Consider the following 24201-nt stretch of genomic DNA (forward strand, 5'->3'; position numbering starts at 1 on the left):
AATTTCCTCCTCCCTTGTGTGCCAGGTGGGCAGTATGCATCGTCTCCATTTTTCTGATGGGGGGATAATAGGGTACTGTGTTTGAGGTCACACCAGGAAAAAGAGGCCAGAAAGTGGACCAGGAGAACCATTCATGCCTTGGACTCCAGTCCCAGGGGCCTATACTGGATCTGGTAAAGAGTAACAGCTAGGATAGCCGGGTGCGGCGAATCACACCTGTAATCCCAGCACTTTGGGAGGCTGAGGTGGGTGGATCACGAGGTCAGGAGATAGAGACCATCTTGACCAACATGGTGAAACGCCGTCCGTGCTAAAAATACAAAAATGAGCCAGGCGTGGTGGCGTGCACCTGTAGTCCCAGCTACTCAGGAGGCTGAGGCAGGAGAATCGCTTGAGCCCGGGAGGCAGAGGTTGCAGTGATCTCTGAGTTGAGATCGCACCACTGCACTCCAGCCTTCCAGCCTGGGCGCCAGAGCGAGACTCCGTCTCAAAAAAAAAAAAAAAAAGGAGTAACAGCGATCTTGTTTGTCAATGTATCCAGACACATAATAGTAAACATCCGGCTGGGCGCAGTGGCTCATGCCTATAATCCCAGCACTTTGGGAGGCCGAGGCAGGGGGATCACAAGGTCAGGAGATCGAGACCATCCTGGCTAATATGGTGAAACCCTGTCTCTATTAAAAATACAAAAAATTAGCCGGGCATGGTGGCAGGCTCCTGTAATCCCAGCTACTCAGGAGGCTGAGGCAGGGGAATCGCTTGAACCCGGGAGGCAGAGGTTGCAGTGAGCCGAGATCGCACCACTGCGCCACTGTACTCCAGCCTGGGCGACAGAGTGAGACTCTGTCTCAAAAAATAAATTAATTAATTAATTAAAAAATAAACATCCCATCTTCAGAGAAGGATGGACTAAGAGGAGGAGGGTTCTGTGACAGAGCCTGAGTTCTCATTTGCCTATTTCTGTTCCTTTCATTGCTGGCAGCTCTGCTCTCCTGCCAGGATGAGGGACCCTCTGCCCACTTGCTCTTGGTGGTCCAGAGATGGCTTTGGTTAGAAAAAGGACAGATGATTAGCCACTCCTTGTGTAGGAAGACAGGAACAGCTCCATTCCCCCAGCTCTTCCGGGCAGTATCAAAAGCCCCAGGTTCCCTGCTGGGACATGCGTAGTAAAGCTCAGTCCTGAACTAAACCAACACCTCACCTGGCCCTGGGTATAAAAGTAGTATTGTGAGGGAGATCTTGGGTCTTCCAGGCCAGGTGTAAGCAGGCATAGGGAGTTCAGCCTTAGGAGAGATAAAAGAATCATGCCATGGCCAGGCACAGTGACTTATGCCTATAATCCCAGCACTTTGGGAGGCCAAGATGGGTGGATCACTTGAGCTTAGGAGTTTGAGACCAGCCTGGGAAACATAGTGAAACCTCATCTCTACACACACACACACACACACACACACACACACACACACACAAAGCCAGGTGTGATGGCATACATCTCTAGTCCCAGCTACATGGGAGGCTGAGGTGGGAGGATTGCTTGAGCCTGGGAGGTGGAGGTTGCAGTAAGCCAAGACTGTGCCACCGTACTCCAGCTTGGGTAACAGAGTGAGACCCTGTCTCAAAAAAAAAAAAAAAAAGAAAGAAAACATGCCATGATACCACATGCTCCCTAATCCTCTACTTTCTCAAACCCTATTTTCTGCCTGCCTTTCTTTCACCTCCCTTTAGCCAATTCCATTCCTGGCTACCTCATCCCCTCTAGTCTGAAAGGACGTGGTAAGTACTTGTCTGTTCCCTATGCTTTTCTCTCTCTCACTCTCCTCCCCTCCTCCCAGCTCCCAACTGAGAGCTATCCCTGTTTCAACTCTTGCCAGTGAATGCCACCAGGATCTGAACCCAAGATTCCAGCCTCGGTCACCACCCTGACCCTGAGAATGCCACTGGGATGGGGAGAACTTGTCAGTCTTCATCCTTCCCCACAAGTATACTGAGGCCAGGACAGGTATGTCCACTGCCATGAAGGGCCCTGCCCTGGAGTAGAGGGCAGCCATAGGGGTACAGTGGGGTCCCAGCCCTAAATGTGTGTATGCCTATGCATTGGGCACATTGGTTTATTAGTGTTATTTCAGCATTGTGATGCAGAGAGAGTAAGTGTAACAGCTGCTCCTTGCTTGCAGTGTTTATTGTTACCTAGAGACAACCTCCTGGCTTTTTCCCAGCTCCCCCTCCCCCTAGCCCAACCCCCTCCCTGCCAACAATCCTGCTCTCCCCACACTGATGGGAAATTTATAGCTTGCCCATACCATGCCTTTAACCCTCTCCTGTCCATAGGGTAGATGGGCTGAGGGAAGCCAAGTGAGCAGCAGGCATGCTTGGGCACCAGCAGGGTAGAATAATGTGTGGAGGAGGGAGGGGGCAATGACACCCCTCCCTTCCATTCTATGTGTCCAGTCTTAGGCCCCCACTGCCCTCCTGGCTCTCAGTGGAGAGAAAAGAGGAAATAAATTTGGACCTAGCCTTGAGATCCTGTAAGAGCTCCTTTGGATTTAGCCTTGGGATCCTAGCATCTCCTCACAAAATTATGATCTTCCCTGGGCATCTCTAAGCCACCAGTTGGGTTGCCTACACCTGAGCAAATACAGCAAGGTAGTATTGAAATAGAAGGGTAAATACAGAGTGGCAGAACCCTCAGATCCCTCCTTTATGCCTGAGCGAGAGGTAGCTGTAGAGATGTCAGATCAAGACAAGAGACGCTGGCTTGAGAAATGCTGGCTGGACTTCTACAGCTGGGTAGATGTTAGACATGAAGCCCGCAGCTGAGTCTGGTGGGAGAAACTGCCCACCTTAACATCACTCTGAGCGCAGCACTAAGATCCTGAGAGACCCCTGGGTCATTCTCTAAGCTGGTCTTTTTGATCTGGTTATGCTGCTGCTTTTTACTTTTCCTTCCTGGGTAATTTTCTCCTACACATCTAGTTTGACACCTTGGGGTAGATCCAAGAGACTGAGAAGATGGAGGCATCCTAGTCATGGCCTCAACAAGGCTGGGGAAAGAAAAACTCCTTCTGTCCTCTCTTGACCTTTCATGGAGGGGCACTGTGTCTTCTACTCACCATCCTCACTGGAAACAGAAGAGAGGAAAAAGCATCAGATTTTAGCAGAAGGGATAGAGGGTAGACATATGGAGAAACTTACTCATGGGATGAAAGACTTCAGATTGGACCTGCTTCTCTTCTGAGATTTTTTTCTGCCTGCCGGTTTGTTTTTGTGTCTACCTAAGAAGCATTGGATGAACCAGGGTTACTTTTCCAGGCCTCTTCCAGACAGCCTCAGCACAGTTTCCATACACTGCACTGCTTCTTGGTTCTTCTAAATGTCATGATGTCATGTAGTATGTGTGGTGGTTAGATCACAAGTTTTGGAGACAGACAGCCCTGGGTTCCAGTGCCATCTTTGCCACTTGCCAGCTGTGCTACCTTGGTAATTCACTTAACGTCTTTGAGTCCTAGTTTTCTTGTAAAATGCAGATAAACAACTACTCCTTAAGTTTGTTGTGAGAATTTCGTGAAATAATGTGTGTAAAGCACCTACAACAGTGCCTGATACTCAGTAGATGCTCACTCAACAGTGGATGGTGCAAGAGTACTACTACTTTTATGAAGTTAGCAGGGCTGATATTGCTTCAAAGACTTTGCGAGTCCCCTGAGATTAAAGGCCAAATGTATGTGCATATGCTGGGGGAGAATGTAGTTTTCTACCTGATGTGGAGTAGGGGTGGCCATCCTCTGGAAAGAAAGTAGTCCCAATACTTGACTCAGACTCCCCAAGAAAGCAGTTACCCCATTCCTATGCCTCTCAAGCCAGAGTACCTTGGCCACTGTTCTACCTGGAAGTTCAGCTTCATCCAGGATGGAGCTGGGAGAGATAGTCATTAGAAGGATAGCAACAACTAGCATTTGCTAGGCACTTTACAGTTTGTTAATTACATTTATCTACATTAGCTCTTTTGATACCCAGAACCCAGTAAAGAGAACTCCATTTATTGATGCCCGTATGCCAGGCATTGTACTGAGTGTGTTTTTTAAAGTATGTTTAAAGCCTATAGAGTATTTCATCCCCTGGATATGCTGTGATTTATAAGGCTCATCCCCTACTTTGAATCATTTAGTTATTTTTGCTGTTATAAAAAATACCACAGTGAATATCCAAACAAATAAAACTTCATGCAGTTTATTTTATTTTATTTTATTTATTTTTTGAGATGGAGTTTTGCTCTTGTTGCCCAGGCTGGAGTGCAATGGTGCAGTCTTGGCTCACTGCAACCTCTGCCTCCTGGATTCAAGTAATTCTCCTGCCTCAGCCTCCCAAGTAGCTGGGATTATAGGCGTGTGCCACCATGCCTAGCTAATTTTTGTATTTTTAGTAGAGACGGGGTTTCATCATGTTGGCCAGGCCAGTCTTGAATTCCTGACCTCAGGTGATCCACCCACCTCGGCCTCCCAAAGTGTTGGGATTACAGGTGTGAGCCACTGCACCCGGCCTTCATGCATTTTAAATAGTTAATTCTGAGACATGGAATTATTGGTCAATGGATACAAATACCCACCTCCCATGGTTGTGTTCATTTTATTGATGTACCCTAATGAGAATATAATATTTATTAGTCTTCCTCGTTGGAATTCTACATTGGAAACACAAGGCGGCCCCTTTTCCTTCCTATACCCAACAGAGACATTAATAATCTATCAAGGCTTTTAAAATTGAGATCATTGTAGATCCACATGCAGCTGTAAGAAATAATACAGAGAGGTCTCTTGCACATTTTGCCCACTTTCACCAAATAGTAACATCTTATAAAACTACAGTATAATGTCACAACAACCAGAATATTGACCTTGATACAATCTACCAGTCATATCCAGATTTCTCTAGTTTTACTTGTTCTCATATGTGTATATATTAAGTACTATACAATTTTATTACCTGTGTAATTTTATGTATCTACCACTACAGTCAAGAAGCTGAACATCTAACACAACAAGAATTCTTCATGTTGCCCTTTTATAATCACACCTCCTTCCCTCTCAGCCACCTCATCCCCTCCTTAACCCTTGACACCACTAATCTGTCTTCTAAAATTTCGTAGTTTCAAAAATGGAATAATGTAGTACATAACTTTTTAGGATTGTCTTTTTTATTGTTTTAGAGACAGGATCTTGCTCTGTCACCCGGAATGGAGTACAGTGTCTCAATCATAGCTCGCTGCAGCCTTGAAAGCCTGGGCTTATTAGCTGGGCATGGTGGCATGCTTCCGTAGTCCCAGCTACTTGGAAGACTGAGGTGGGAGGATCTCTTGAGCCTGAGAGGCAGAGATTGTGGTAAGCCAAGATCATGCCACTGCACGCCAGCCTGGGTGACACAGCGAGACCCCATCTCATAAAAAAGAAAAAATATTAAAAAAAAGAAAAGAATTAAAAAATCCTGGGCTCAAGCCTCAGTCTCCTAAGTGGCTGAGACTACAGGTGCCTGCCACCATGCCAGACTAATTTTTAAATTTTTGTAGGAATGTAAAATGGGGCCTTACTATGTTGCCCAGAGTGGTCTCAAACTCCTAGCCGCAAGCAGTGTTTCTGCCTTAGCCTTTCAAGTTGCTGAGACTACAGGCATGAGCCACTGTGCTTAGGTTGTCTTTTTTCATGCAGCATAATTCCCTGAGATCTGAGTTTTTATGTGTATCAATAGTTCATTCCTTTTATTTATTCCATGGTATGAACATACCACAGTTTGGCCAGTTACCTGTAGAAGGACATCTGGACTAATTCCAGTTTTTGGCTGTTACAAATAAAGCTGCTATGAACATTCACTTACAGATTTTTGTGTGAACATAAACTTTTTTTTGTATTACCAGGTTGCCCATCAACAAGGTTCTCTCACTTTGTACTCATTAGCAATGAATGAAATAGCTCATTTCACTTGTTTGCTGAATGTTTTATATTCATAATTATTAAACTTCTTAATTGGGCATGGCACTACTAATATCTCCATTTTATAGATGTGGAAAATTGAGGCTCATGTTAAATCATTTCCCAAGATCACATGTTAAGTGACAAAGAAGAGCCTGGAATCCAAGATAATAAGGCTGTTTCCACCATAGCTGACTTTTCAGGTGGAGGCCTTTCTACACTTCACTAAGGTTGCTGAAAAGAGGGTGTGGGTGCTACTAGCAGAGAGATGTTGGGGGCAGGGAGAGCACTGGAGCAGCCTGGGTCAACTCAGGTCCTCACAGCCAACTTCAGTCCATAGATCAAAAGAGTGGCACAGGCCAGGTAGGGTGGTGACTCATGCCTGTAATCCCAGTACTTTGAGAGGCCGAGGCAGGTGGATCACTTGAGGTCCAGGAGTTTGAGACCAGCCTGGCCAACAGGGTGAAACCCCATCTCTACTAAAAATACAAAAATTAGCCAGGCGTGGTGACAAATACCTATAATCTCAGCTACTCAGGAGGCTGAGGCAGGAGAATTGCCTTCACCGGGAGGTGGAGGCTGCAGTGAACCAAGATCGTGCCGCTGCACTCCAGCCTGGGCGACACAGCAAGACTCTGTCTCAAAAAAAAAAAAAAAAAAAGCAGCAGTGTCATGGAGCAGGGGACCTGTGCCCTTGAAATTGTTTCCCCTTTGCCAGAGAATAAGGCTGAAGTGAATGGTGCGCCTGAGCAATCTATCCAGACACCTGAGACCTGGAATGGGGAAGGGAGGACCCAGCCTTTGGATGCCTATCGGAGGATGAGATATTAAGGTCCTCTTTGGCCGGGCGCGGTGGCTCACGCTTATAATCCCAGCACTTTGGGAGGCCGAGGCGGGCGGATCACGAGGTCAGGAGATCGAGACCACGGTGAAACCCCGTCTCTACTAAAAATACAAAAAAATTAGCCGGGCATGGTGGCGGGCGCCTGTAGTCCCAGCTACTCGGAGAGGCTGAGGCAGGAGAATGGCGTGAACCCGGGAGGCGGAGCTTGCAGTGAGCCGAGATCGCACCACTGCACTCCAACCTGGGTGATAGAGTGAGACTCCGTCTCAAAAAAATAAAAAATAAAAAAAAAAAATAAGGTCCTCTTTGGAAATGTGCTGTTGAATGTGTCTATGAGGCCTGAGGAAATTGAGACCGATGATAAGTGAGCTGTCTATTCTGAGGGGTAAGGGAGATATAGCACTTTTTGTTGTTGTTTTTGAACAGGGGAACTATAGTTCATTTACAAACCCACACATCCACATACACCCCTTGGGCAGGCTCAGTGTCTAGGACGTGGTAGAGAGGGCATGAGCACAGTGGAAGCAAAAATGCCAGTTCGGTGCTTAGTGCTGACTTTACCACTGTTCGTCATGGCAGCTAAACTCATGGACAGCTCAGGAGAAGCTAGAGAAATTGTTTTGTCTGTCGCTCAGCCTCTGGGGCACTGGTTGAAGCTGACAGGTGGAAACCTAGAGTTGGCCCAGACATGATGAATGCAGAGATGCCAATTTGTAGGAGAGTAGGTTTGGCTCCTCTCCTGGGAGTTCTGTCTGGCCAAAGGCTCCCACCTCCCACCTCCTGCTGGAGCTAGCTCTTTTATAGTTGATGTTACCATTGCTCTCTTGGCCTATTCCAGCAGCTGTGGACGCCTAACAGTTTTCCCCACTCGCTTACAGCTGCAGAATCAGGCTAAGATTATGTATCACTCCTCCATCTTCTTGGGCCCATCAGGAACAGCATATCTCCCAGTGGTACCCACTGTCCCTGCCCAGTAGCCCCAGCCATGTGGGACATAAACACTGAGGCTAGACCTGGAATGAGGACTATAAGGATTATTTATTTTTTTATTTTTGGAGTCTTGCCCTGTCGCCCAGGCTGGAGTGCAGTGGCACGATCTCGGCTCACTGCAACCTCCGCCTCCTGGGTTCAAGTGATTCTCTTGCCCCAGCCTCCCAAGTAGCTGGGATTATAGGCGCTTGCCTCCACGCCCAGCTAATTTTTGCATTTTTAGTAGAGATGGGGTTTCACCATGTTGGTCAGGCTGGTCTCGAACTTCTGACCTCGTGATCCACCCGCCTCAGCCTCCCAAAGTGCTGGGATTACAGGCGTGAGCCACCATGCCCGGCTGGGGACTATAAGGATTATATAGGCACCGCACTATATCATCGAAACAACTAGAGATACCCATTCTGAACCTCTGTCCTCTGGTTGGAAGTTCTTAGACAAAGGGAGATCACTCTTTACTAGCTCTTTCACCTCTACCCACTCTGAGATTTTCTGGCTCTGGGAGGTCCTGACTGTGGCTGGGAAGACAGCTACCTTCTCTTAGAGCCAAGATGGTGAGGAAATCTCAAGACCCCTCCCTGCCTTGTTCACTTTCCTTGGCTGCTTCTCTCTTCAGGTCCCCACCTCTCCTGGTACCATTCCATTCCCATTCCTTCTTTCTCTTCTCCTCTCTCTCTCTCTCAGCAAGTTTTTTATGTGATTACAGGCACTGCATGGTAATTAGTGCTAAACTCATTTGCACAACTACAGTTAATTGGCTACAACAATTAATTAATGTGTTGGAAATTTGGCACTGGAAAAAAAAGTTTGTCATCAAAAAAAGGGCAAAAAATTGTAGAGTGAGGTACCCATAAAAATCGAGGGTAGGCTTCAAAAGCCCAGCTGGGCCTCAAACTTCAGGCCTGCCTCAGCTGCTTTTCCACTCTCAACTTCAACGCATTTTCCTCTCTCATTTTTTTTCCTCCTTTCTTTCTCTGTCTCCTCTCCTTTTTTTTTCTTTTTTTCTTTTTCTTTTCTTTTTTTTTTTTAACAACTTAAGCAAACTCATTTCCCTGATAAAATATAGCATGACTAATGGCTAGAGCATGTAAAAATCATTGGGAAAATGTCCTTGGAAGACGAATGCATTTTCAGCAGAATAATTAACTTAATTAACAAATTCACATGCATATTCATCAGGCTATTAATGTCTTCTCGGCTCAGCTTGATGAACATTGCGGTAATAACCATCTCATTTACATACTGCATTCTACTGCGATCCAAAACAGAGACAACATACAGGCGTATATACACACACACACACACACACACACACACACACACTCTCTCACACACACAAATACACACAACATGCCTGGGCCACTCTTGACTTCCAGGTTGGCTGGGAGAGTGTGTGTGTGTAAGCGAGGCAGGGTAGGGAGTGGGTGAGTGGGAACCCTGACTGGGTGGTGTGATCTTTAGATGGTCATGAGTCAGGTGGGCTAGGGATACCCACATGTAAATATCTGAGAGAACTCAATATTTTCTCTCTCTCTCTGTCTCTCTCTCTGCCTCTTTTTCCTTGTTTCCATTTCTCTGTGTCATTTTCTCTCTTCTTCTCTTGCTTCCCCCCCCCCCCCCCCCCCCCCCCCATATCTCTCTAGGGAAAAACTTGGTATCCGTGCCAACTTTTTTCCCCCTCCCCTCCTCCCTCTCTCTTCTCCTTCCACTCTCCCAACTGCTGCCAGCCGGCATCAGCGCCGAATTGCCATCTCCTTGAGCTCTCTGTGGAGCAATCTCAGAGAGCAGTAAGGTGTGACGCGGGGCTCTGCCGGCTTCGCAGCACCGCCTGCGGAAAGAGCGCAGGATGGCGGAGGAAGATTAAGAGAAATCGCGAGCAGGGCTCGGCTGCCATTGGTGTGTGCAAACGCCGAGGAGGAAGGGAGAGGGAGAGTGAGGAAGGGGGGAGAGAAGGGGGAAAAACCAGCAGCTGTCGGCCTAATTCTTCTAACACTCTGCTTGTGGTCATATTAGAAAAACAGATTATGCCCCTCGGTGCCACTCACTTATACTTGACATACGTTAATGTTCTATATCTCCATTTTCCGGTTCTTGATGATGGTGGACTTGAGGTCGAGGAGGATGGGGGCCTGGGTGGCCAAGGGGCACAAAAAAACCCTGTCCTCTCATTCTCTCCTGACCTTGAACCCCAGTCTGTACTCGCCCTTTAGAAAGCAAACCAGTTTACATCTGATGCCACCATTTGGCGTTTTGCAGCCCCTTATGAGATGAAGAGGTCAGAGGATACCTGGAGGACCTTAACCCTAAGTCACCCCTCCTTTATAGTCTTAATAGGTCACTTTAGGACCAAGTGAGACCAGCTTTTGTGGCACTACCCCCCAACCTTTCTATGGGCTCTCTCCCTCAAATCAGAAGTTGAGGGTCAGAGAAGGGAGTCTATGATAGTTTGTGTCCCAAGATGGGGTTACAGAGAAGCCATAAGCAAACCAAGGCCAGGATTGTTTCTGGGTTGCTATGGAAACCAGGTTCCCTCCTCCTGGCAGGAATGGAGGAGTGCCTGAGGCCTTCCTCCTACCACCAATCCTGAGGGTTGTAAAGGCGGAGTTTGCTAAGGCGTGGGGAAAGGGCTGGTCTTGGAGGACAAACCAACCATTCCCTACAGCTGGCCTGCTATTCAGAGGTCTTTGACCCCCACCTTTCCTACCCTCCCACTTCTATATTCAGTCAAAGGAGGCTTTTTCCTCCGGTGCCTTGTCCTCTATGGAGACCTGTTGCTTAGCAACCACTAGTGCTTTCTTCTTAATAACTCACAGGGACGGAGAGATAAAATATCTGTGTCTATATTCAGTTCCCCTCCCCTGTCTATTTTTATTTAATAACTGAAGCCCTGTCTTGGGTTCCCTTAGCACCTGCCTTAGAGAGCTCTTAGAGGGATTATCTGCAGCCTGAAGAAAGAAGGTTACAACTGAGGAAGAACTTCTGAACAGGGAAGAGTGGAAGAAAAGACTGCAGTAGGTAGAGCATCAAGGGAAGCTGTGGAAACATATTTTCTTAAGTACAGGTAGAGAGGGGAAACAAAATATTTAGAACTTGGAATGTGGGAAGGGGATATCCACAGGGATTCTTAAGGGACAGCTCCAGGTCCTGGAGTGGACCCTAACAGCTGCTTCCAGGCGGGCATTTTCCACTCCCCACACCCTTCCCTGCCCCTGCTTCCTGGCCACTTCCAGTCTATGTCCCTCTCATATTTCTTTTGTTTGTTTGTTTGCTTGTTTGTTTTGAGACAGTCTCGCTCTGTCGCCCAGGCTGGAGTGCAGTGGTGTGATCTCGGCTCACTGCAAGCTCTGCCTCCCGGGTTCACGCCATTCTCCTGCCTCAGCCTCCTGAGTAGCTGGAACTATAGGCGTGCGCCACCACGCCCAGCTAATTTTTTAGTATTTTTAGTAGAGACGGGGTTTCACTATGTTAGCCAGGATGGTCTCCATCTCCTGACCTTGTGATCCGCCTGCCTCGGCCTCCCAAAGTGCTGGGATTACAGGCATGAGCCACTGCACCCGGCCTATTTGTTTGTTTGTTTGTTTAAAGAAAACGGAGTTTCACTCTTCTTGCCCAGGCTGGAGTACAATGGCATGACCCCAGCTCATTGCAAACTCTGCCTCCCAGGTTCAAGCAATTCTCCTACCTCAGCCTCCCAGGTAGCTGGGATTACAGGCATGCGCCACCACGCCCAGCTAATTTTTGTATTTTTAGTAGAAACGAGGTTTCATCATGTTGGTCAGGTTGGTCTCAAACTCCTGACCTCAGGTGATCCACCTGCCTCAGCCTCCCAAAATGCTGGGATTATAGGCGTGAGCCACCACGCCCAGCTTCCCTCTCATATTTCTATCTGTAAGCAGCCTGTTGGATCTCCAGTTTCCTAGTATCTGGATGTTGGTATCCAGGAGAGGGGGCTGTGCTGGTGTGTGTCCCTCAAGGTCTGGGTACCTCCCAGTTTTTCAGTCACTAGGAAAGAGTTCTTCTGAGCTCTCCACTAGAAAACCCCACACCTGACCTGGCAGTGGGGCTGTACAGTAACGAAAAAATGAGCAAGGAAGGTCTACAGTAGCCTAGGCCTGTATGTAGAGTCAGGAGACTTGGGTTTAGTCACTTCTCCTTACTCTCCCGTGATCCCAGGTTATTATCCACTTGATCTTAAAGCCCTTGTTGCTTCATCTGTAGGCCAGGAATAATAATAATGTTTACCTTACTGGACTTTAGCAGGATCAGTTAAAGTAATATGTGAAAGAAAATATGCTGCAAACTGTCACATTTAACTAAAATATTATTTTAAGGTCTGAAAAAGGTCTGATTGCTAGGGAGAGGGAGGCATCATGAATCCAGCCCAGCCCTGGGCTTAGGAGTGCTCCTTCCCACAGCTCTCATGGCCTCTGGTCTTCCATTAGTTTGTTGGCAAGAGGGGTATGACTCTGCTCTCTGGTCATTGGGGCAAGGAGCTATAAAAATCAAAATCAAACACGAAGCGGTCTAGGGAGAGTGGTGCAGTGTTGTCCCTATCATTTTTCTCACCTGGGACCCAACCTCTGGCCTCTAGTCTTCAGCTGCCAAGACAGCAGCCCTACCGACACCCCACCCTGACCCTCTGCCCCTTTCGGCAGTCAGCACCTTTGCTGCCATCGTGCTAGCTCACAGACTGTACAGTTTCACCCGCCATACCCCCCTTCTCTGCACCTCTTCCAACCCGAGCCTTCTGTGGCAGACAGATGGGGTGTCTGCGATGGAAAAAGCTCTGGGCTCTACGCCGTCTTGGGTGGGCAGCCCCCCTCCCCAACTCCCCATTACTCCCTCTCCCCACCTAAGACACTCAGATTCACCCCAGGCAGCACTAGAAGGGGCTGAGAATTCCAACTCTCTTCTCTTCTCAGGCTCAGCTCCAGAAGCAGACCCAGAATGGCATCCTTCTCCGAGACCCAGACCCCAGCCCCTCTTCATGGAAGACCAACACAAAGGAGGAAGTAGGTTAGGGAATGGTAAGGCTCCATGTGATGGGACTAATGTGGAGAGGCCTGGGGCCTTTCCCTGAGGACTGGATGGCTGGAGTTTGGGAGCCTGAGTTGACAGAGGAGGCTAAGCCCGGGCAGCTACTTTGTTCCAGAAATCTAAGGTCCCTGGAGGGAGGCTCAGCTTTGGGAGGGGGAAGGGAGCTAACATTGCAGAGCACCAACTGTGAGCCAGGTGCAATGGCAGAGCCTTTCCATACCTGTACTCACAACTAGCAGGTGAGGAGTCAGGGCAAATAAGTGTCTCATGAGCTCCCCATATCTCGGCAGTTGACCACCTCCTCCTTTGATTCTGTGATGTCACTGCCAGTTCTCCTCCTATTGCTCTGACCTGTCTTTCTCTGTGTCCTTTGCAAACTCATTCTCAACTCCTTAGACTCAGTCAAGTCCCCCAGTTACACACTTTCATGGTACTATATATCATTCCTTCAGAGCACTTAACACAGTTATTTCCTATGTATTTGTCCAGTCATTTGAATTAGTTTCATTGGATGGAAAGTTCCACAAGGTCAGTGACCATTTCTATCTGTGTTCACCAATGTGTTCCCAGTGCTCAGAAACAATGCCTAGCATAAAGCAGCTGTTTTGTAAATACTTGTTCAATGAATGAATAAATGACAAAAGAACATCTCTCTGGCCTAAACTCCCTTCTTGGCCACCCCCTCACGCTGAGCTCACCCACCCCAATGTGTGGACCAGGGAACAAAGTACCTGGGAGGTCAGGCCACCTCGTTCTCCCTCATCAGGACAGGACCAGTCCTAGTTTCAGGGTATGAGGCCATTGCTGTGCCAGAGCCTGGTCCTGCCTGTCTGCTCTTCAGCTTTTCCAGGGACTGAGAGAATTCAAAGTCTCAACGGTTTTTCCCCACATAGAGGCCTGAAATCATTCATGTGAGCTGGAAAGGGAGGGGAGTTCCATCAGAGGAAGGTGCTCTGAAGAAAATCCCTCTTTTTTGCCTTGCCGAGACTGCAGAGACCATCTGTTGCCACCCCTCTGTTTGCTTCTGTCCTCCTACCCTGGACTTCAGGGAAAGAGATGGTTAAACCAAGTAGGAGGGATAGGCAGTTTACCAGATGCAGGACAGGCTGCTTGCTCCTGAAAATATCTGGGGAGCTAGGTGATGAGCTTCGGCCAGGTGATTGGAGCAGAGGAACACAAAATCCAGGAACAGCCAGTCCTTTGGGGCTGTACTCTCTAGACCCTGGGAAGCAGGGCGTGGATAAAATGACCTCTATAAGGTGTCCAGCCTCCAGCCCAGGACTTTATCTGACTCCTTTGCTACCCTTGCCATCTGACCTCAAACAGTGTTCCCAAATCTGTTAAGAGTTAAAGTTAGGCCAAGCGTGGTAGCTCCTTGCTGTCTGTGGCTATTCCCCATTCTTAACCTTGAACAAGCACACAGATGTTTGCCCATCTCCCAGCCCAGAGCATCTCTTCATCCAGCTCAGTGCCAATACCCAGTGTTCACAGCAGCTTCTCAGCCCCCTTATCCTAACAATGCCCGTCAGCACCCAGGTATCTAGGGTCCTGGATCTGGGAAGCCACTCTGGGCGGTGTTGCTCTCTCTGACCCCACCTGTTCTCTGGGCCCTAATGAAGCAGGACAACTCAGGCTTCAGGCCAAGTCCTTGTGTCCTTATCAAAGGCAACATCTGTCCCCTCCAAGAAGATAACCCCTGGGGGGAGGAGGGTGAGACAGGCACAAGGGAGAAATCCTGATCTTGCCTGGGCCCTCACCCCAGATTCCACTACAGGCATAGATTGGGGGTGAAAGCCAAGACAGTCACAGAGGCCCTCACACACACATGCCCCTGCATGGGCCTTCATGCCTCTGAGCCCCCACATATGAAAGCCCCTCCTGGGCTCACCCAGCTACCTGGGCTGCTGCTGCTGCCAAGCGGCCTTCTTTTATTCATGCGTTGTTTTATTGCTGGCAAATGCTGCTGCTTGCTGCTGTTGGAGGTGTTCCTGCCAAATCCATCCCAACATCTTGGCCTGGCATCAGGGCGGCATGCTAATGTGGAAATTTAAAGAGCCGCTCGGCTTTAAATCGGAATTTTAAATGAGCAGCAGTGCTCCGAGGGGACCTGGGCAAAATCGAACAGTATCCGATCCACCCTTCCTCCTCCCACACCCACAGCATCACCCCAAGTTCCTCCCACCCCTCCCTTTGATTTGGACATTAGAGGAGGTATTGGCATGGGACACCCTGAGGGAAGAGAGAGGTACCAGGGCAGAGGAATTTGTTCAAGATGGGGGTCTTCTGGACCAGTGAGGAGCTAGGATCACTCTGGACCAAGAATGGATCTACTCCTTGCTGTCATAGGCAAATGGCCAAATGCAGGATGTTCCACAAGGGAGAAGGGCTAGAGGTAATGAAACTGAAGTTACTCCCTCACTTCCCATTTTACCAGGAAACAAGAAGAGAAGGCCTGCTCTGCAGAGAAGAGGGAAGGTGGAATTCCAAGAAGACGCTCACATACAACATATTCTTGTTGCCAATGGGATGTGTGCACACAGCTATGCATGCAGGCTGGGATGCTTGATGAGGTCTCTGCAGCACATATACACATAGCTCATACATCACCCCTGCATGGAGAGGAATTATCTGCACATGGAGGGCGGTCTTTCTTTCGCTATCCAGGACACTATCGTAACCCCAGAGCAAGCTGGCTTCTGCAAGTTGCTAGCCTGAACTGTGCCCCAGGTTTTCCTGTGGATCCTAATTTCCCAGCTCTTGGCAGCTGCTTGAGTCAGCCATGGTGATGGATCTCTGCAGCTCTTCTGCCAGGACAGGGGCAGGGGGAACCTGAGGTCATCCTGTGCACCTGTCTTGGCCACAGTGTGGTGCCTTCTCTGGTGATCACCAAATGACAGGCTCAGACATCTCATCTGGGAGAGGTTTTGGACACAGCCTTGGTTTCAAAGGAAAGAAGGGGCTAATGGGAGGTGAGAGAGGCAGAGTCTGTGCCTCCTTGTGATTCCCTCTCCTTACCTATCTCCAGGAGATAGGTAGCCCCTCATTATCAGAAAACATTTTTTGAGTGCCTGCCCTCAGGGAGACACCATGCTTTATTTTAGCACAGTGCCTCACAATTTTCTGGATTGACAGCAGCCCTCAGAATCTGGATGTGCTGTCCCCATTGGAGGGTCCACAGTAACTCACATGGTGACATCTACCTTACTCATATTAGGCTACCAGGCCAAGGGATGCTCCAAGACCTTCCCTAGAATTCCTCCTCCCTCAAAGAAGGAGCCAGCTCCTTCAGGGGCTGGTGTGGCTGCCAGCCAAGAGGCTTGGGGCAGGCCTGGGGCATGCAGCTGATACCTGCCCACCAGATCTCCAAGGAACACCCTCCTCCCCCACTCCCACAGCCTCATTCAGATGGCCACTGGGCTACAAGGAGACAGTGCTCACTTCTCCCCACTCCCAGAAGAAACTTCAGGCTGGACAGCCTCCCTTTCCATTGTAACCTGTTCCAAGATCCTCCACCCAGACTAGATACACTAATGACCCACCAAGCAATTTTGCCAGGCAGTACCAAATGTTTAATATAGTAGGGGTTGAGCTAGGCCTAGGTACGGAAACTTGAGGAGTGAGGCTTGGGCTGGAATTCTGGGAGAAGTTGTTGAGGTCAAGAGAGGTATGAGGAAGAACAACTTGATGTGAGTGAAATAGGACAGGGGGACATGAAGGGGAGGGCCTGAAAGAATCTGCCTCTCTCATCTAATTAGCAACATGTAAATAATATGCAAATAACACCCTCTTTGTCTAGAGACCACAAGGCCAGTGCTTTTTGGAAGTGGATTGCAGAGGGCCATCCAGACAGTGTCTCTGAGGTCCTCAGATATGGGACGCCCAGGCTCAAGAGAGAGGCCAGAGTACAGCCATGTGGTTCTTGCTTATTCCCTGGATTGGCTTTCTGTGAGCCTCAGTTTCCCTATGTGTGAAATGGCAAGACTACTGGATGATCTCTAAGGGTTTTTTCCAGTACCGACAGTCTGGGATTGTATGACCTGGGCCCAGTGCCAGGGCAGAGTGGAGGGTTTGATTCCATTCTGGGTTGGAAGCCAAGATTCTTGGCTCTCTTGCCCCTGCTGCCCACCTCAGCAGTTCTGTCATGCTGCCCCCACAGCCCCCAACATACCTGCCATCCCAAACATGGGCAGCTTACTGAAGGCCGTGTTTTCTCCCATCCATGCCTTTACCTACACTGTTTTCTCTGCCTGGTATGCCCTTCCTGTTTCAGCCCCTCAGTTGGCTAAGTCCTCCAACTCCAACAGCCTTGCCTACCTTACTCCTCCACTCCCCAGTTCTGACAAGGTGCCTCCCTTCTGTGTGCCTCTATGCACTGTCTGTTTACTTCTCTCTTGTCCCACTAGACCATGAACCCTTGGTTTTGTTCAAGATTAAATCTCCATTATAAGTGTATTAGTTTCCCAAGGCTGCTGTAACAAATTAACCACAACTCTGGTGTCTTAAAACAACTGAAGTTTATTCTCTTACACTTCTGGAGACCACAGGTTCAACATCCATTTTACTATACCAAAATCAAAGTGTTGGCAGGGGTATGCTCTTTCTGGAGGCTCTAGAGGAGAATCTGTTCCTTGTCTCTTTCAGCTTCTAGTGGCTACTAGCATTCCTTTGCTTGTGGCCCCATCACTGCAGTTTCTGCCTTTGTCTTCACATCACCTTCTACTCTTTGATATATGTATAATCTCTCTCTCTCTCTCTCTCTCTCTTTCATAAGGACACTTGTGTTGGCATTTAGGGCCCACCTGGATAATGCCAGAATAATCTCTGCATCTCAAGATTCTTAATCACATCCTCAAAAATGAACCCATTTTCCAGTTAAGGTAACATTCACAGGTTCTGGGGATTAGGACATGGACATATCTTTAGAAGCTATCAGACTACCAAAATAAGCAAAGACATTTTAAAATTTACCATTTATTAAGTACCATGTGCCAGACACCTACATACATTTTTCTCACCTCAATTAAGTTTTACAATAACCCTGAAATGTAGGTATTAATGCCTCTATTCTATAGATGAGGAAACTGAGGCTCAGGGAGATTGAGTCACGCGCCCAAAGTCACGTAGCTGGTAAATGACAGAACTGGGATTTGAAACCAGATGAGCTTGGCTCCAAAGCCAACATGCTTTTTGCCTCACCAACAGCCTCTGAGCCTACCCCAGGCCCTGGCACAGGTTTCTTGCCTGAATGGATGCAGAAAAAGAAAGATAGGTGGACAAGAGAACGGACGATGAGGCCCAGCATTTTTAGTGATATTGCCTCTAGCTTTCTTTTGCCAAAGCCCCCTTACCACCCCTCTTATTCTCCCCCACCAACCCTGACCCCTTGTTTCAGAAGCCTGGAATCCCCCCCAGCTTGCAGCCCCCTGCCAACTACTGCTGCCCAGAAGGGTGGCACAGTACCTGGACTTCAGGCAGGATCTATCAAATCACAGAACCAGAGGGTGTCTGGAGGTCACCTCATCTAGTCCTCTGTTCACATCCAGCCCTGCTCATGAGGACGGGGGCGGACAGGTTCAGGGTAGTGGGCAGCAGAAGGATGAAGTGCCCATCTCCCTTCAGCTGCCCTTTCTCCTTTCTCACTTCTTACACAATTTATATTGGAAGTCCTCACTCAGGTCTGACTTTGCAGACATCATGCATAATGAGAATTGGCCAGAATCAGGAGTCCTATGGTCATAGGACTGACCCAGTCCTAGATTCTCCAAAAAATAAAACGAGATTTTTGGCTAAGTCCTTTCACCTCTGTGGGCCTCTAATTCTTCATCTTTAAAATGTGATCGATAATAGGGGTAATAATACCCAACTCACAGGGCCTTTGGGATAATAACAGCCCATGAAAGAAGCATCCAACTCACGGCCTGGAGCAAGGCAGGGGCTGCAGGAATATTTTATAATACCCCCCTCAGCCCTCCAGCCAAGCCCCTTTATCCTGGGTAACACAGGGCTCTGCTCACCTCAGCCATTCTGGTCTGCCTCGCGCGCTAGACTGTGAATTCCTCTTGGCAGGATCTTGTTCATTTCTAATCACCGCCCGTTCCCCTCCCTAGTGTCTAGCCTGTGCTCGGGTACGTAAGTTCAACACACATTTAATAAATGAGGCCAGGCGCGGTGGCTTACGCCTGTAATACTAGCACTTTGGGAGGCCGAGGCGGGCAGCTCACTTGAGGTCTGGAGTTCAAAACCAGCCTGGCCAACATGGCGAAACCCCGTCTCTACTAAAAGTACAAAAAAATTAGCCGGGCATGGTGGCGGGCGCCTGTAATCCCAGCTACTCGGGAGGCTGAGGCAGGAGAATCGCTTGAACCCGGGAGGCGGAGGTTGCAGCGACCCTAGGTCGCGCCACTGCACTCCAGCTTACCCAACAGAGCGAGGCTCCGTCTCAAAATAAAATAAAATAAATAAGTGAGCGAGGGTATGAGTCGGCCCCCCAAGTCCTGAGAGGCTCAGAGCTTGACCCCCACCAGCAACCTTTCCCCGCACGACCATTTTCCCCTGGGGTCCTGGCGGCGACCGCAATGGCGGAGAAAGAGGCGCTGCAGCTTTAAGATTTCTCTCGGGCGTCCCGGTTGCCAAGGCGCCGTTGCCAGCGGCCTGCGCGGAGCTGCGTCCGGCTTTAGCGCGCGGGCTTCGGGTTTCCGCCATCATCGCCGCCGCCGCCGCCGGGCCGCGCCGGGCTCGGCTCCTCCGAACCGTCTGGCGGACTTGGCACCGGCTCCCGCTCCTCAGTGCCCCCGCAGTGCGTGGCAGGCTGCGGCTTCATTATCCTGATTGATTCCTCCTGCTCCCCGACACCATGGGGGCCCCGGACAAGGAAGGGGGGCGGAGGCGGCATCTGCAGGCCCCTTCCCCGGCCCTCGCCCCCAGCCGCTTCTCAGGCCACCCTGCTGTGGCTGGCCAGGCAGGGCGGGGATGGAGGACCGGCCCGGCCTCTGCTCTCTTGGTGGGCGGGGAGTGGAGGGCCCCAAGGGGGAGCGGAGCAGTGTCTGGTCGGTGCTCTTCCAAGGTTCCCGCCCTGGGCCGCGTACACCCTGCCTCGGCCCGCCCTCAGCAAAGATTTTGCGCCTTCTCCGGGAGGATATGGAAAGGTGGGGGTGGGCAAAGAACATAGTGGACTGAGAACTTCAGGAAAACAAGCCCTGGTAAAACGGAAAAGGTGACATCTCTGAGGAGCGTTGGTCACGTGTGTCAAGGCCTAGTGACGCGTGTCTTATGTGCCTCCCTGGGAATCTTCTCAGTACAGTTCTCAGTAGAAGCAGGGGCAGGGTCTGGACCCAACCAACACAGGACACCTCGCAAGGATCTAAGCTCAAAGGAAGGCCAGGAGTCTGTGTGAGGGAGAGGGCCTTTTCCCCAGAATCCAGCATGGTGTGCCCACCCCACGCCCAAACCAAGTACTGATACCTTAGTAGAAAGAGCATCTGGGCCGGGTGCAGTGGCTCCCGCCTGTAATCCCAACACTTTGGGAGGCCGAGGCGGGCAAATCACGAGGTCAGGAGTTCGAGACCAGCCTGGCCAACATGGTGAAACCCCGCCTCTACTAAAAATATTTTAAAAATTAGCTGGGCGTGGTGGCGGGCGCCTGTAATCCCAGCTACTCTGGAGGCTGAGGCAGGAGAATCGTTTGAACCCGGGAGGCAGAGGTTGCGATGAGCCAAAATTGCATCACTGCATTCCAGCCTGGGCAACAAGAGCAAAACTCCGTCTCAAAAAAAAAAAAAAAAAAGAGCATCTGGGGGCCAGAACTGAGACTGGAGCATGTTTTTAGTTCCGCCACTTGGTTTGTAGCCTGGGCAAGTCGCTTTACCTTTCTTAGCCATGGCTTATCCATCTATACGATAGGGATAAGCCAGTTGCCGATGACTAGATGGGATAATATGTAATGTGTAGATGGCAGGACCTTAAGTCCTCTGGCAAAAAGAAGAAAGGGAGATAAGGGGCTGACCTCTATCCCTGCTGCTGTTTTGGGTGGATCCCTTGAGGGAGGTGAGTCTTCTCCATATGCGTAAATCCCTGCTTAACTGGAAGATTGCCTCAAACCTTCCAGCCAAAGCTGCCCACTTGTCACAGCAGAGGGGCAAAACTGCTCTCTACCTCATTGGCATTGTACGGATTCAATATCTAGGTTTACACCAGGCTCACTACTACTGTCCTTCTTTCCTTGGGGCCTCTCTTCCCTCAATCCCTGACAGTCTCCCTCTCGTGCCTCGCCCCTGTCCTGTCCAAGGGCCAGACCTGGGAAATTTCTTCCATAGACTCCAAGCTTTGGTCCCTCTCAGCCCTGGGAAAGAGGGAACTGGTGGAGAATTTGAGGCCGTTTAATGTATACCTGTCATGCTTGTGAATGCGATCTGAGCCTCTCTGGCAACTTCAGTGTCTATCTCAGGGCCTGTTTTCTCTTCTGTAAATTCATTATTCTTGCAACCCACATTTACTGGGTGACAACAGCAGGGCAGCATGGTGCACCCAGCAGGTTGGGAGTATGGAAAAAACACAGGATGAAAACAACTCCACTGAGGCCAAGTTCGGTGGCTCAAGCCTGTAATCCCAGGACTTTGGGAGGCCGAGGTGGGCGGATCACCTGAGGTCAGGAGTTGAAGACCAGCCTGGCCAACATGGTGAAACCTCATCTCTACTAAAAATACAAAAAGTAGCCAGGCGTGGTGGTGCACACCTGTAATCCCAGCTACTCAGGAGGCTGAGGCACGAGAATCATTTGAACCTGGGAGGCAGAGGTTGCAGTGAGCTGAGATCGTGCCACTGCACATTGCAGCCTGGGTGACAGAGTGAGACTCCATCTCAAAAAAAAACCCCACTGTGAAACTACTGATCTGGGGACAACAGACCAATGCACACAGCAGGCTCTCCAATACTAGGGGTCGGTGCAGGGACACCTCCCAGATTCCAGAGCATTCCACAGTGTCATGATGCTTCCTCCTCTCCTTCCTGAATACAGCAGACTCTTCCCCTAGACTTCTGTCAGAGGCTAATTAATTTCCTATGGGAAAAGACATCCTAAAATTTGAGTCTGGGGCTTTTGTTCATTCCCTTTGGTTGGAATTCCCTATTTTTACACCAGTCATGCAGTACCTTTATATTCAAAGGGAAAACACAATAAAAATACTTCCAGTTTGGGAAAAAACTTTGGTAGCCAGAATCAGGTTAGCTCATATATCTAGGTTTGCAAAACTGCCCAGGACCTTTGTTCAGTGTGGCCCTGTGTGTGGCTGCCTCAGTCTACCCACTGGCCTGGCTGCACACCCACCCCTGGCTGGCCTGCCCTATCCTCAGCGCCTATAGCCCTCAGCTTCACTTCCTATTAATACAAACCACGCGGGACTCTCACTGTGGTGTCTCCAGGCAAAAGATGAAGCCACAGCCGCCTAGTGGCTGCCAGGGAGGCTGGCAGGAAGGGGCATCTCTACCCGGTGTCTCCTGAGAAACAGCGAGCTCCCCAGAGAAAGGACATTTGGAAATAAAATTTCTGCCATTGTGTGTCAATGTGTATGTTGGGGCAGGAGAGGGAGTTAAGAAGCCTCCCCAGCCCCTCTATTCCTTTCTCCTCAGGAAAAGCCTCTTGGAGCAACTCTCCCACTGCCTCCCAAAACTCCAGCCCCTTGTAGGCTTTTCTGGGACTGGACAAGTGGCTGAAAATGTCCCTTCAGATGCATGATGCAGGTGAAGAAGAGCACCGGACTGAGAGTCAGAGGCCCCAGTTCTGAGCTTCCTGCCTTACCCCGTAGCTCTGGCCTGTTATACCTCCCTTTCTGAGTCCTAAGTTCCTCCTCTGTAAAATGAAATTTTCTCATCATTCCTAGTCTCTACATTGGGCCTCCTCCACAAAGTCCAGGAATATAGTTGGGGCATTCTAGGCCATTCTTTCCTATACCTAGGACAGATAACTAATAGAAGCTTATGATTCCTAGAGTGACCTTGACTCTAGGAATTCTACAGCGACCTTGAATGAGCCAGGGCCCTTCACCTGCCCATGCATTCATTCAGGCATTTGTAGGTGCCTTTTGAGAGTGAAGTCTGTGCTAAGAGGGTCTAAGGCTGCCCCATTTTTTTTTTTTTTTTTCGTAGAGATGGAGTCTCGCTCTGTTACTCAGGCTGGAGTGAAGTGGCATGATCTTGGCTCACTGCAACCTCCACCTCCTGGGTTCTAGCAATTCTGCCTCAGCCTCCCAAATAGCTGAGACTACAGGCGCACGCTGCCACACCCGGCTAATTTTTTGTATTTTATTTTGTTTATTTATTTTTTTAGATGGAGTCTCACTCTGTCGTCAGGCTGGAATGTAGTGGCACAATCTTGGCTCACTGCAACCTCTGCCTCCCGGGTTCAAGCAATTCTCCTGCCTCAGCCTCCCAAGAAGCTGGGACTACAGGCTCCCGCCACCACGCCCAGCTAATTTTTGTATTTTTAGTAGAGATGGGGTTTCACCATGTTGGCCAGGATGGTCTCTATCTTGACCTCGTAATCTGCCCGCCTTGGCCTCCCAAAGTGCTGGGATTACAGGCATGAGCCACCGCGCCTGGCCCTATTTATTTATTTATTTATTTATTTATTTATTTATTTATTTATTTATTTTGAGATGGAGCCTTGCTCTGTCACCCAGGCTGGAGTGCAGTGGCACAATCTCGGCTCACTGCAGCCTCTGCCTCCCAGGTTCCAGCGATTCTCCTGCCTCAGCCTCCTGGGTAGCTGGGATTACAGGTGCACACCACCATGCCCAGCTAATTTTTGTATTAGAGACAGGGTTTCACCATGTTGGCCAGGCTGGTCTCAAACTCCTGACCTCAGGTGATCCACCCACCTTGGTCTCCCAAAGAGTTGGGATTACAGGCGTGAGCCATGATGCCCGGCCAATTTTTTGTATTTTAGTAGAGAGGATGTTTCACCATGTTGCCAAGCTTGGCCTTGAACTCCTAAGCTCAGCAGTCCACCCAACTTGGCCTCCCAAAGTGTTAGGATTACAGGCATGAGCCACTGCGCCCAGCAGCTGCCCAAATTTTTATGAAAGAGGCATCTCAGCTTCCTCTTGCTGTCCTGTACCAGAGGTCAGCTGCATGCAACGTTCCTTCCATGATGACCCCTATCATGAGGAGATGGAGGGACTAGGAACCTTCTCTTCCCCTAGTGTCCAAAGCCAACCTAAGGGAGAAGCCATGGTATCTCCTGGGAAATAGAGGTGGGGGTGATGTCCCTGCCCCCTCCCCTCTCCCACCTATTTCCCTTTGCTCTTTCTTGCTCTTGATAGTGAAGCCCCACTCCCAGCCCAATACACTGCTCTCCTGTAAAATTATGTGATGTCCAAA

General features: G+C 49.4%; 1 protein-coding gene across 14 annotated transcripts in view; it reads left to right on the forward strand.

Moving 5' to 3' along the window:
* The window catches only part of CDK12 (cyclin dependent kinase 12), a 110130-nt gene extending 94800 nt beyond the window's left edge, over nucleotides 1–15330 (forward strand). For 2 of the 14 annotated variants that reach the window (XR_009215114.1, XR_009215120.1), the window contains 4 exons: nucleotides 1726–1773; nucleotides 1872–1999; nucleotides 10698–10852; nucleotides 12714–13534. The gene's annotated coding sequence lies outside the window, so the exon portion shown is untranslated. Of the gene's footprint in view, nucleotides 1–1725; nucleotides 1774–1871; nucleotides 2000–10676; nucleotides 10853–12713; nucleotides 13535–15262 lie in introns of those variants that run through there. The other 12 variants (XR_009215112.1, XR_009215115.1, XR_009215122.1 and 9 more) reach the window with 10 other exon arrangements.
* The last annotated feature ends 8871 nt before the right edge of the window (nucleotides 15331–24201 follow it).

This window comes from Hylobates moloch, unplaced genomic scaffold, assembly GCF_009828535.3.
Source record: "Hylobates moloch isolate HMO894 unplaced genomic scaffold, HMol_V3 SCAFFOLD_10, whole genome shotgun sequence".
In the NCBI taxonomy this organism is placed as follows: domain Eukaryota; kingdom Metazoa; phylum Chordata; class Mammalia; order Primates; family Hylobatidae; genus Hylobates; species Hylobates moloch.